Here is a 13742-nt window from a genome sequence, read left to right as displayed (position 1 = left end):
CAGCAGAATGATGCAATGATCGCTCTGCTGCAAGTTCTGCTAAACAGCTCAATGTTTGTTTCTCCATCCTCAGTAATATTCTTGTCACTGAGCCAATGGCCTCATCAAAGGAACTAAACAAGGATCCTATAATAGCCTTTTTTCAGTTATTGGTAATAACAGTAATAATTATGGGCTCCCTATAACAAGCACTGTGCAAAAGCCATAAAAGGGAAAAATGGCCCTGTTTTTCCAGCATCCCATCTTCCTAAACATTAAGTATTTCTATATCAACCATTCAACCATTCACTGAGCAGTCTTCATGAGCATGGCAATATGCTGGCTGTTGGGTTTGCTGGTGGATGAGTTCAACTCATCCCTGCTCTCAAGGAACTTACAAGACACCATAGAGGACAGATGGAGGCAGAAAAACTAGATTGTCCTAAGTGCCACTGGGGAGACCCAGAGCCAGATGGAAGGCAAGTCTATTTCTGTTTTTGTTTTTGTTTTGTTTTTTGAGTTTTTTTTTGAGACAGAGTCTCACTCTGTCACCCATGCTGGTGTGCAGTGGCACGTTCTCAGCTCACTGCAGCCTCTGCCTCCCGGGTTCAAGCAATTCTCATACCTCAACCTCCTGAGTAGCTGGGCTTACAGGCACGCGCCACCTCATCCAGTTAATTTTTGTGTTTTTAGTAGAGATGGGGTTTTCCCACATTGGCTAGGCTGGTCTCAAACTCCTGACCTCAAGCAATCCACCTGCCTAGGTCTCCGTAAGTGCTGGAATTACTGGTGTGAGCCACCGCACACAGCCAAAGGCAAATCCATTTCTAGCTGAGGAGGGGCAATCAGGAGTTGGGCTGTGTTGAGTTATCCTTGTGCATATCTCGTACTCAGGGCTTATTTATCTCTATTAGAACCCAACAAGCTGGTGGTGTAAACATCATCTCTTCTCTATATCAGAATGTAATGGAATAAGTTTTTTTATCTAAAACCTCACTTGGCGTGGTCTTTATATTATTTCCACTGTGATAGATGAAAGAAAAAAGAGCAGTTTAGGATGACATCTACTAATAAACCTCACTGGTCATTCAAGATCTAGTGATATTCACTTGAAATCTGAAGAGGATTTCTGCTAGAGAATCAAGGCCTGTGGTTGTCTTCATTTCTTTACCATAACTCCCCTGCCTCCTTCTATCAGCAATGTACTCTCAACACACCCCCAGTTTCCTCTTCCCACTGCCTAAAACCTAATCTCCCAAAGACGTATCCTGACAACTCTGCCCAAGAGGCCCTTCTGACCACTCACCCATCCTTTCTCTACAAGAGCAGCCTACCCATTTCATTCATGAAATATATCACTGTTTGTAATTTTTTTTTTTTTTTTTTTTTGACAGAGTCTTGCTCTGTTCCCCAGGCTGGAGTGCAATGCCACGATCTTGGCTCACTGCAACCTCTGCCTCCCAGGTTCAAGCGATTCTCCTGAGTAGCTGGGATTACAGGTGCCCACAACAATGCCCAGCTAATTTTTATATTTTTAATAGAGACAGGGTTTCACCATGTTGGCCAGGCTGGTCTTGAAGTCCTGACCTCAGGTAATCCTCCCACCTTGGCCTTCCAAAGTACTGGGATTACAGGCATGAGCCACAGTGCCTGGCTGTAATGTTTATTTTCTTATCAGCAATCTTCCAGAACACACTGTAAGCTCCTTAAGGATGGAGGTTCTTTCTGTCACAATGCCCAGCACATAGCAGATGTGAAAAAAATTCTTGCATGAATAAATTAGTAAATAAATAAGCAGTAGCACTATCACTTCAGGAAAGTCCTCATAGCGCTCTAGACCATGGTTGCCACATCAGTCAAATAAAAGAACTGAAAACAAGGATCCAGACTGACTATTCTATGATTCTAGGACTTGGTAAAATCAGCATCAGTGCTTCACCAGAAAATGTGGAGCGTCTCTGACTTCAAGGCAGTTTTCCTAGTAGAAAGACATAATAGGTAATGGATGGAAGGATGTTCGGCATTATTATCCCACTTTATAAAAAATGAAGATGCCTAAATACATTTTGTGTCTGTCAAGAAGCCAGGAAACTTAAAAAGAGGCTCCTCCACACATGCAAGTAGATTGATTCAACCTGTGTCAGCAGCCGGGGCCCTGGAGTCAGCCCCTCCACTGGAGGACACTAGCAAGAAGATATTTGCAAAATACTTTTTGTGATGGAGTCAAGAGAACCTCTGGTCTAACCCATGAGCTTGCATTAGTGCCTCAGCTCAGCCTAACTCCAGCACCATCTTACAGATCCTGAAAGTGGGTGGTCTAGAGATCCGCTTCTAAACTGCCTCAGATTCAAGCAAACTCCAGAGGGATTGGCTAGATCAGGGAGGTTGGTAAACACAGTGCCTTATTTTTTTTTTCTTTTATCAACAGGAAATACAAGCTCTGGTTCTGGATGAAAGGGAAAAAAATCATTGAAAGTAATTTATATCTGAAACTGTTTAGTGGTGTCATCCTAATTTACAACAGAACCAGTTTCAAATTAAAAAAAAAAAAAAAAAAGCAGGCTTTTTCTGTTTCCTGTTAGCAAAGAACATGGGGTTATTTAAAAAAAAAAAAAATCCACTGGATTTTCCCAAGTGTTGATAAGGTTTGGAATCCTGCAGATCTCATGAGAAGAATTCAAAACTCCTAATTAAAAGTTTTGTTCTCACAGTCAAATCTTGAGCCTGTGCCGTTTGGCTCCAGTTCTCTATGGTTAATTCATTTTGATCTTCCTCCAAAAGATAAATTGACAGTGTGGGACAAACCCTTATCAGAAGTTTATTAATGATTATTATTTCTGGTTTTGAAAGGAGAAGTATTTTGCGGTAACATACTTCACCTCATACAGAACCCAGGGCATACCTGGCTATGAGTGAATACATGTTGAATGGAATCTTCCCTGGATTAGTGACAATTGTTCATCTCTAGGGCTAGCCAGGTAGGGAGAAATGGTTTATTAAATAGATTGTGTTTGGGCTCAGGTTGAATATAGTGACAGGAAACTGAAAATAGTCCTGACATTGGATGACTTGATATTTTTCATAATTTTAAACAGATAATTCAGATGCTGGTGTTTCGGAAAGCTGCCCAAAGATCTGCTCTCCATATAAGCAAACTATAAAATGCAAACTAGGGCTATGATGAACCACCTACCTCTTTCCCTGAGGCAGACTTCATACTTCCTGAACCAAAATACTTTCTGACCACAATACTTAATATTTGGAATTGGGACTATCCCAGGAATCTGGAACATATGCTAAGGACCTGAAGCCTGTAGTCAAATTGGAGTTTTCTTAAATATTTGGTTAAAATTTGAATATTTTCAAGTCCAGTCTGCTTATAACTTAGTGTACTAAGTTATACTCAAAAAAGATGTACAAAAAAAAATGGATGTACTAAAAATTTACACACCTAATGCAGTGGTGGAGTTAGCTAGGTAACCTCCTTTTGTTAGCAAAAATGAGAGTCTGACTTCTGAGATCTTCAGAGACCATTTGGAAATTTCTGGAAGGGAAATGGCATGGTTGCCCTTTCTGCTACCAAGACTGTCAGTAGTTACACAAAATTATACTATTAAAAGTCCCCAGATGGGGAGTGGCTCATGCCTACAATCCTAACACTTTGGGAGGCTATGGTGGGAGAATCATTTGAGCCCAGGAATTCAAGACGAGCCTGGGCAACATAGGGAGAACTCATCTCCACAAAAAATTTAAAAATTAGCCAAGCATGATGGTGCACACCTGTGGTCCTAGCTACTCAGAAGGCTGAGATGAGAGGATTGCTTGAGCTCGGAGGTTGAGGCTGCAGTAAGTCGTGATTGTACTGAGGCACTTCAGCCTGGGTGACAAAGCAAGACCCTGTCTCCAAAAAAAAAAAAAAAAAGAGTTCCCTTTTACCTATATTAAATAGTACATCTGTGTTTGGAAAGCTTTGGGTAGAGGACACAGGTAGGAAGGCCATTCTTGTGTCCAGGTGGCAGCAGCCATTGAGGGTCTGAGGGAAGTCCAAACTGAAGGTTAGCCCAGGATCATTCTCCTCAGAGACTAGAAGGTCTCTCCATCTTAGGACTGAGGCTACCTGAAACAATGACCTTTCAGGTAGCCTCAGTAATGCTGAGTGGAATCTCACTCAGGTGATGCTGAATGGAATACGTGTCAATCAAGAGAAGGGCCTTTCCTGTAGTTTATGCCTCTCTTCATTACTCTCCAGCAGGTTCTGCTGGCGCCTGAAGCCTCTTCCAGTGTTTACATCCTTTTTGGCCATTTCTAGCAGTGTCTTTACAGAAAACAGGGTGGGGGAAGACATAAGAGGCGAAACTCAAATAGCCTACTTTTCCCAACCTTAACAACTAAAATATTTTTCTAAACAGAAAATGGGAAAGCTGTGGCAAATGATCATGCCTGATAATTCTGTTCCCTTTGCCCATGCGTGACTGAAACTGAGCCAGAAGGATTGAATTTTGTTACTCCATTTTACCTTTTTATATATTTTTTAAAATCATATTTTGAGTGCACACAGGAACTTTTTTTTTAACCAAAGAGTAGCACGCTGTTATAGATATTCTCCAGTGACCCAACTCCCACGCCCTCGCTTTTCTATAAAAGGAGCCTGGTGTTACAGGAAAGACAGGGTAGCCCTCCAGGCCAGGACATCATGGAGAGGTCAGCCCACCCAAAGAAGAGGTGAGGTAGCGCATGCAGGGTGTGGAGAGGGAAGTTCACGGGTGATGGGTGACGGGAGACACTGCCCTACACTACTAAATCCCTGCAGCCTCCTCCCCCTCATCCCTGTAAAGTAAGAGGAGCTCATTTGTCAGACTCCTCCCAGCCCAGAGTTGAAACAAGCTTTCCTCCACTCCATACTCCACAAGCCGCAATGCTCCAAGCCTCCTCAAATTCATCCATGAAGCTCTGTGGGGCCTGCAGGCAGGCCCATTCCAAAAAAGACCTGAATATTTTATTGACAGTGGAACCCTAATTAGGTGGTTTCTGTAGTCGCTGATTTCTCCAGCACTTGAAGGCAGAAGTTAGCATTCTTGTCCCCTTCTAATTTGCCCTCTCTACCCCTCACACCCCAAAGCCAGGGCTGCTGGCACTCCTGCTGAGAAGAATAGATGGGGAAGAAATATTTCCAGGATTAGTCTCATAAATCTTTCACTGGCTTCCCTGGAAATTCTCTACCCTTGAGCATGGGGGGGAGGCGGGGGGTGAGGTGGGAGCCTTAGATCACTTCTGACTCATTAGCGTGTTTCCACGACGTGCCAGCTGAATCATCTAAAAATTATTCAGCTGCCCAGGAGGAAAGCCTTTTTGCCAAACTACAGGTTTATTCGAAGAACTTAATGCAATCCTCAGCCCCGGCATCCAACCACAAAGCCCAGCAAGCTCTTCAGAGAGCCACTTCCTGACCCCAGAGGCAGTCAGTGACCCCCTGGAGTGGATTTTTACATAGAGATGCTGTCCTTACCTCCAAAGCTTTCTAAAGAAGGGATTTGGGAAAGATAATCTACTGTGTTGTTGGCTTTGTGCATATCTGGAAGAAGTCATAAAATCTTCATGTTCTTGATGGAGTGAGTTCCAGGAAATATTACCTTTCCCTTATCAGGTCCCCATGAATTGAATCAGGCTGATAACGTAGCCTTCAGGTTTCCATGTGTGCATTCACCACCTACATTTGCAACAACTCTTCCTTTTTCTGTTTTGTCCTCTCTCATAACTAAAAGATTTTTATCAGCACTTTCTCGCTGTATCTGTGTCTGTTTTCAGCCCCTTGTTAGTGTTCTACATGGTGTGTCCAGTTTTATTAATAGCAGGAGGCTGGGTGCGGTGGCTCACATCTGTAATCCCAGAACTTTGGGAGGGCAAGGCAGGTGGATCACTTGAGAGGCCAAGAGTTCAAGATCAGCCTGGCCAACAAGGTGAAACCCTGTCTCTATTAAAACTACAAAAAATTACCTGGGTGTGGTGGCGCACGCCTGTAGTCCCAGCTACTCAGGAGGTGAAGGTTGCGGTCAGCTGAGATCGCACAACTGTGCTCCAGCCTGGGTGACAGAGCAAGACTCTGTCTCAAACAATTATACTAATAATAGCAGGAGTTACCATTTATTGAATGCTGACTGTGTCAGCCACTGTGACCCTACATACATTTGTTCATGTATAACTGACAACACTGCAAAGTAGATCTTTAAAAGCCTACGATCCAAATGAAGAAACTGAGGTCTAGAAAAATAGCTGGAAAGTACTAGTCAGGATTCAGAGCCTGCTCTGTGTGATTCCCAAGCATTGTCTCTCAGCCACTTCACTGAAACGCAGAAGGCCCGGGAGATGTGCATTGCTTTTGGTTAACAACCATATCCAGGCACATGCTGCAGAGCCTGAACCATGTCCTCACTGTCGCTTCCCCAACCCTCTGAAGATGGTGATGGAAATGAGTGCGCCATGACAATTTCTGCAGAAAGATTCTAAGAATTGTCAGAAATCTTGAGGCCAGAAGCATGTCTAGCTCCCTAATCCACAGTAGGGTGCTGAATAGGTTTCTGATGACATGCTTTTGATAAAGAAAGAGAGTTCCTCAGGCAATGGAGACTGGGGATCAGTGAGGGGAGGGGTATTAGAGGAGCCCCACAGGGAGCAGAACCTGGGGTGCCATCACAGGCAAGAAGACAAGTCAGAAAGCATAGACCCAGCACAATTGTTAACAGAAAAGGCCATTGTTTGGAAGTCTGAGGTTTTGGAGAGGGTCAAAATTGTAACAGAAGTCCCTCTGCAGTGACGTTTGGACTCCAAGCTCTTTAGGGTTCTCTCTTCCCCAATACTAACTCTCTTGAAACATGGGCTGAAAAATTGCTAGAGTCTAATGAAGTTTGAGTTCAAAAAGATTATTGGAGCTAATTAGAAAAGGCTTAGTTTTGGCATCTTTAGTCATCTTTAGTCCTTACTTTTCCCGCTGATCAAATATATCCATTCATTCCAATCTAATGAGGGCCTGCTGTACGTAGGGCTTTTCCCTAGCACTGTGAGAGATGCAAAATATATTAGACATGATCCCTGACCCTGAGTTGCTTGCTGTCTAGGTTGCAAAGCAAGAAATGTGCACATAAAAAAGGTGAATAAAAACATTTCAGACGCCATCCCCACTTAGATGTCTGGTAGACACCTTGAACTTTAACATGTCCAAAACAAACCCTGGTTTTCCCAGGATCTCGAGCCATCCCTTTCACTGTTCTCCTAATTCTTCTTCAAGGCTCAGTTTGTCTCACTCCCTCTATGAGGTCACTATGAGGCCATCCAACTCCTACTGACTTTTCTTTCCTCTAAAACACTTTAACCTGTGCCCCTGTCAGGCTTCTGCCACTTTCACTTCAGTAAACAGCAATACTTACCACCCGACTTCCCAAGCCAAGACCAAGACCTCCCAACAACTACATCAATCACTCAACCAGGACCGCCATCTTTGTCTCCCAAACATACCCCAATTTGCACCCTTCTCTCTCTCTCTCTGCACTCACCACCATCACTCACTCAGACCGTTGCAATAGCCTCCTCACTAGGCTCTCTGTCTCCACTTGGTTGATCCACCACTATTTATCCACATAGCAGACAGAGTGATATTTTTTAAGTTAAATCATATCATTGTTTGGCTGAAAATCCTCAAATGTCTTCCTGTCACACCTAAACTTAAATCTAAAACCTTCTGCTGGCCAGGCACGGTGGCTCATGCCTGTTATCCCAACACTTTGGGAGGCCCAGGAGGGTGGATCACCTGAGGTCAAGAGTTCGAGAGCAACGGCCAATATCATGGAACTCTCTCTTCTAAAACTACAAAAATTAATCAGTTGTGGTGGCGGATGCCCGTAATCCCAGCTACACAGGAGGCTGAGGCAGGAGAATCACTTGAACCCAGAGGCAGAGGTTGCAGTGAACCAAGGCTGCACCACTGCACTCCAGCCTGGGCGACAAGAGCAAAACTCTGTCTCAAAAAATAATAATAATAATAATAAAACCTTCTACCTGAGGCTACAAGGCTGTACCTGATCTGAGGTTTCCCCGCCCTTGGGACCACCTCTCTCAACCGCCCTTCCTCATCCCCATAGGCAACAGGCCTTTTTGCTCTTCTTGCAACCACTAAGCTTCTTCTATTCTTGAGGCATTCAACTTTCTATCCTCTTTACCTAGAAAATTCTTTCCCCAGATCTTCCCAGGGCTGACACATCTTATGACTCACATCTCAGTTTAAATGTTCTCTCTTTGGAAAATCCTTTTCTGCACAGCTAACTCAAAATAGACCATCAAACACTTTCAAGTCCATCAGCGTTAAATCTTCATCATAGCATTTATCACTAGATACCTTCTTGATTGCTTACATACTTATGTGATTGTTAACTACCTCTCTCATAGACACACACACAATTAGAATATAAGCTTTCTTATGTGCCCTGTTCCACAGTATTTTCCCAGTCCCCAGGAAAGAGCTCGGTAAACATTTGCTAAATGAATTAATCTGATCTGATAGAAGTTTTCTAACTGGGACATGGTAGTATTAATACCCAAGTACCAATGTGTTTCAGAGGAGCATGAAAGCAATGTGAGCTAGTTGGGTCAGGGAAGCTGAGTGGAAAAGGGGAGGCAAACTGAGCCATAAAGGAAGATTAGGATTCCAGCAGCAAAAGGGAGCAGGCCATGCACTTGCAGCCAGGGGTTTGGGACCAGGACAAGCCCTTTAATATACAGTAAGAAGCAGCAAGGCCTTGACACAAACCCAGGCAACCCAACTCCAAATGCAGAACCAAACCTTACCCTCTCCTGATGGGTTGGGGAATACGGTATTCATTCAGACTAGAGATGATGAACTAAATTGGAGTTGGAATGTAAATGGCATGGGAATGGAAAGACAGAAAAGTGTAAAGGACATTATGGAGAAGAGGCAACAAATTATTAATCAAATAGAGTGGGCAGAAATAGAAGTAGCAGGAGGAATCAAAGATGAAATTGAAAACCAGAACCAAAGACAAACTTGAAAAACTGGGGCAAATGGTGGTGTTACTGATTGTGAAGAAAGTGACTCCAGGTTATGTGAGAAAGTGGATGTGATTCTAGTACCGTTGGGTCTGAGAGAGTGGCAGGAGCTTCATGTGGAAATAGCTAGGAAGCCACAGAGCTGCTGTCTGAGGGTAAAGTGAAAGCCAGAGAAACAGGTCTGTGGATCATCTGCACAGAGATCCCAGAGGATGTTGAGATGGATTCCACGAGGCAGGAGATTGAGGAAGGGACATCAGCTCCCGCCCACCAGCTTCATGAAGGGGGGATGTGCCCAGGCTAACAGTGGGTGGTGGTGGATCCCAAGCACCAAGAATACAGAATGCCCTCGCTGAAGAATCAAGCAGTGAGTTGGAGCTCATGGGAAGCAGGTGTCTAGGCAAGAAGGCACCAGTGCAGCCACTGGTGCCCAGAGAATGGCACATGTTGGACAGACTGAAAGGGTGGAGCCCAGCGGAGAGCAGGTAAGCAGGGAATGCATATTTGGCCCACTGGTGGGGATGTATAGAGAAAGGAAAGAAAGCCAACAAGGATATGCGACTTATATGGTCAGAAGGGCATGAGAAGACTAGGGGTGGTAAAGTCAAAGAGCCAAGGGATGACACTTCCAGCAGCAGATGTGAGCAGAGTGTCTTTCATGTTGCAAGGATGTGAAGGAGAATAAGGTCTGAGAAAAGGTCACCGACTTTCCAATCAGTGAATGCATCAACTGTTGGGAATCATTTTAGTCAAGTGCCAGGGTAGAAACCAGATTGCTTGGGTTCGTGAATAAGAAATAGAAACTGCAGGTGCAGTTGGTTCAAGAGGAAGAATAGCAATAACTAGTTTTTAAGTGTTCCATAAGGCAGTGGACAAGGTCATTGGCTAAAGGGGAGAAAATGGAAGTGGGGAGTCAGAGGAACACGGGAGTGTCAGCATAGATGCTACGGAGACAGTGCCGAAGAGTCCATTATCACGTGGTTATTTTAAAATAGAAACGTGGGGTACATTGTCATTTATTCACTCAACAAATACTTTTTCAGTACTTTCTTTGTGTTAGGCACCATCTTTGGCAAAGAGATACAGTCTTGAGTAGATAGCGAGTTCATGTCCTTTTGCGGCTCGCAGGGTGTGGCCAAGGAGGCCAGGATAACACTTACCGCTACTCTTCTATGACACTTTATAGTTGGCAAAGCACTTCCGCTGTCCATTCAAACCTGACAACAACACTCCTTTGGAGATCATTGTTAGGAAATTCAATTAAAAAATATAATAAGCACCAAACCTGAAGCTGAGATTTAGAAGATTATGTCAAAAACTCAACAACTAGTTATCATGAGACCAAAAACAAGAACGCTGGTGTCTGGACTCAGGTACAGATACTCCCCAGCAAAGGGCTGGATGAAAAGAAAGTGATTAATTTCTGCATCTCTTTTCTTGGTCTGGGCTCCCCAACATGGAAAGGACAATTTAAGTCAGCCCAACATTGAAAGGACAATTCAACTCAAACACTTTACTTAACTTTGGATTTGATCGCAGCCAAAGATAGTAGTCCCCGTTATTAGGTGATCACTGCGGAGTACATTGTTGAGGGACATTAACTCAAATCCTCATGAACCTGGCTATCCGATGGGATTTCCTTGTCCCTTGAGCTCTAGTAAACTTGGCTTAAACTTTCCAACTCTAAAAAAAGCTGTGCAAGTTCAAAGCCCTCCTCTCAATTTCCATGAATTCCTGGAGTTTTAGAGCCTAATCTCTCAGCATCTGGTTTCTGCATTCACACTTGCTGCCTTTTCTTTCTGCCCAAATGGAAAGCCAGCCCCCCTTTGCTTGTTTCCACACCAATCCAGTGAGTTTAATCAAATTTACAGATTTTCAAGTGGGTAGGAAAGGGAGATGTTTGGAGAAATGCAGAAAGAGCCCATCAAATAACACAGCTCCCTCCACCTCTCACTGTTTCTCCTCCCACCCCCTTTCTGTCCCACCTGCCCCAAGTTAGAAGCTAAATAAAGTCCTCCTTTTTTATCTAATGCAATTCAGTGTGTCAATCATATTGTGCATCTCAGCTTGCTCTTGGGGGTCTCGTCTTTTACCCAAAGTAGCTTATCCTTATCCAAGTATTCCTTCCAAGTAAGTGTATTAGTCTCTGTATGAGAAACTAAGGCAAATACAATGTCCTCGATTTTCTGACATTTATAATAACCCTCTGGAGTATATATTATAATTTCCATTTTGTAGATAAAGAACCTGAGACACAATAAGTCTAAGTCACTTGTCCACATTTTTGCAGTTAAGTCAGAAAGCCCAAACTGGAACTGAGACCTGTCTGACTTTGAAGCTCATGTTTTTTGTAAGACACTGTGATCTTGAGATTGTCCCAGGAAAGTGTAGGTAAAGGTTCAATCTCAGAGGAAAGAAAACAGGAAAGGGCCACTTTCTTTCATGTTCAGAAAATTGCCAAGCAGAGAATTATGCTTACGAAAGACATTTCTCTTTGCATATCCTAGTGAGAATAAGGCCTAAAACACCAAAATTGTATTTTGAAATGGTCCAATGTAGATGTGTCTTTAACTTTCAAATCTGACAGAGGAAGATATCTGAATATGTTTAATCCAAGTAGCAGAAGAATACTCAGGCCTTAATATTCTACATTTCCCAAACTCCATGCTTTAGAAAATTCCTACAGACTGGCCCCAGAGAAAATGAGAGCGTATCACTCAAACGATCCAGTGGCTAGCTACAAGGATGTTAATGGATGACTGAACCTTACTTGGGAAATGAACCAGCTGGCCCCAGGACTCCCTTCCTGCTGACACAGTGAATCTAACAGTCTATGAGAACTTACCTGATCCAGATGACATCTATGAAACACCTTGTGTGGCAGTGTAGAGCCTGGAAACAAGGCCTATACAAACAGAATGAGCCATTGCATCCGACTTCTGAGTCCTTTCACAAATATTGTAGAAGGAAACCCTGAAAGGGTGTCCCTCGTCATCATCCAACATGTTTTACGAGAAAACATCAACATCAACATCATCATCATCATCACCATCATCACTTGTTACCATAAGCCAGGCACTGTGCTAGGCACCGTAGATAGGAGGAGAAGTAAAAGCAGAGTTGTTGCCCTCTCAGAATTCCCAGTCTAGTGGGGAGAGATTTCAGTTTTAAAAATCACAGGTACAGCACTTTGGGAGGGTGAGACGGGCAGATCACGAGGTCAGGAGATCGAGACCATCCTGGCTAACACGGTGAAACCCCGTCTCTGCTAAAATAAAAAAAAATTAGCCGGGCGTGGTGGCAGGCGCCTGTAGTCCCAGCTACTCGGGAGGCTGAGGCAGGAGAATGGCGTGAACCCGGGAGACGGAGCTTGCAGTGAGCCGAGATCGCACCACTGCACTCCAGCCTGGGCACAGAGCGAGACTCTGTCTCAAAAAAAAAAAAAAAAATCACAGGTACAAGTGCATCATTGCACTAACAAATTCCAAAAACGTTACTTTCATTAGCTTATTTGATTCCCATAACCCCTAAAAAGTAGGCAGTATTGTTCTCATCTTATGGAAGAATAAATTGGGATTCAGACAGGTTAAGAAACCAGCCTAAGGTTACATATGACTGGGATTTGACCTAGGTCTAAGTTCAAAGTCTTACCCTTAACCCCATAATTTTATGTATATCGTGCATTACTGCTAGCCAACATGAATATTATATGGTACTATAAATGTTTAACTGTACATAGCACCTACAAATACATAAGTGGTCAATGCTTGAAAAACATGCTTACAAGTGAGAACTCTAATAGCTTAACTAACTATAGAACATAACCCCAAACCTCCAACGCCAAACCTTATCCCCAGGGATATCAACTAGTACTTTAACTCCTTAACAGTACATAGCACATTCTATCGTCCATCAGACATAGCACATCTATATTAAACAAATCCTGGTCACCATGGATACCCGCCTCAGATAGTGGTTTCTTGCTCACTATCCTCCATGAAATCAATATGCCGCACAAGCTACTCTCCTCGTTCCGGGCCCGTAACACTTGAGGGTAGCTATAGTGAACTGTATCTGGTATCTGGTTCTTACCTTAAGGCCATAAAACTAAGATCACCCACATGTTCCCCTTAAATAAGACATCTCGATGGATCACGGGTCTATCACCCTATTAACCAGTCACCGGATCTCTCCATGCGTTTGGTATTTTATCTCTCGGCTGTGCCAGCATCCACATCGCGGAAGGCCTGGTCTCACCACATCCTATGTTGCAGGATCTATCTTTGATTCCTAGCACATACCATTATTGATCGCACCTACGTTCAATATTCCAGCCGTGCATAACTACCACGAGGTGTTAATTAATTCATGCTTGTAGGACTCAACAATAATTATTAAATAGGCTAACAACTGCTTTTCACACTAAATACAACAATAAAATTCCACAAGTCCCCTCCCCCCATCTCTGACCTCATCAACCCAGAAAAAAACACCTTTGCCAAACCCCAAAAACAAAAGCCTCAATCCAATTCAGCCAGAGCCTAAATTTTTATCTTTTGGCTGTACACAACTTTAATAGTTACCCCTCAACTAGCACAACTTTTTTCTTTTAGTTTTATTCCGCTGCCTACCAAATTTAACTCCCCCCTTTACAGTGACTTCACTCAGCCTATACACCCGCCAACTACTAGATCTGTACCCTAAACCAC

This window comes from Piliocolobus tephrosceles, chromosome 4, assembly GCF_002776525.5.
Source record: "Piliocolobus tephrosceles isolate RC106 chromosome 4, ASM277652v3, whole genome shotgun sequence".
Taxonomy (NCBI): Eukaryota; Metazoa; Chordata; class Mammalia; order Primates; family Cercopithecidae; genus Piliocolobus; species Piliocolobus tephrosceles.
This window is presented reverse-complemented; position numbering follows the sequence as displayed.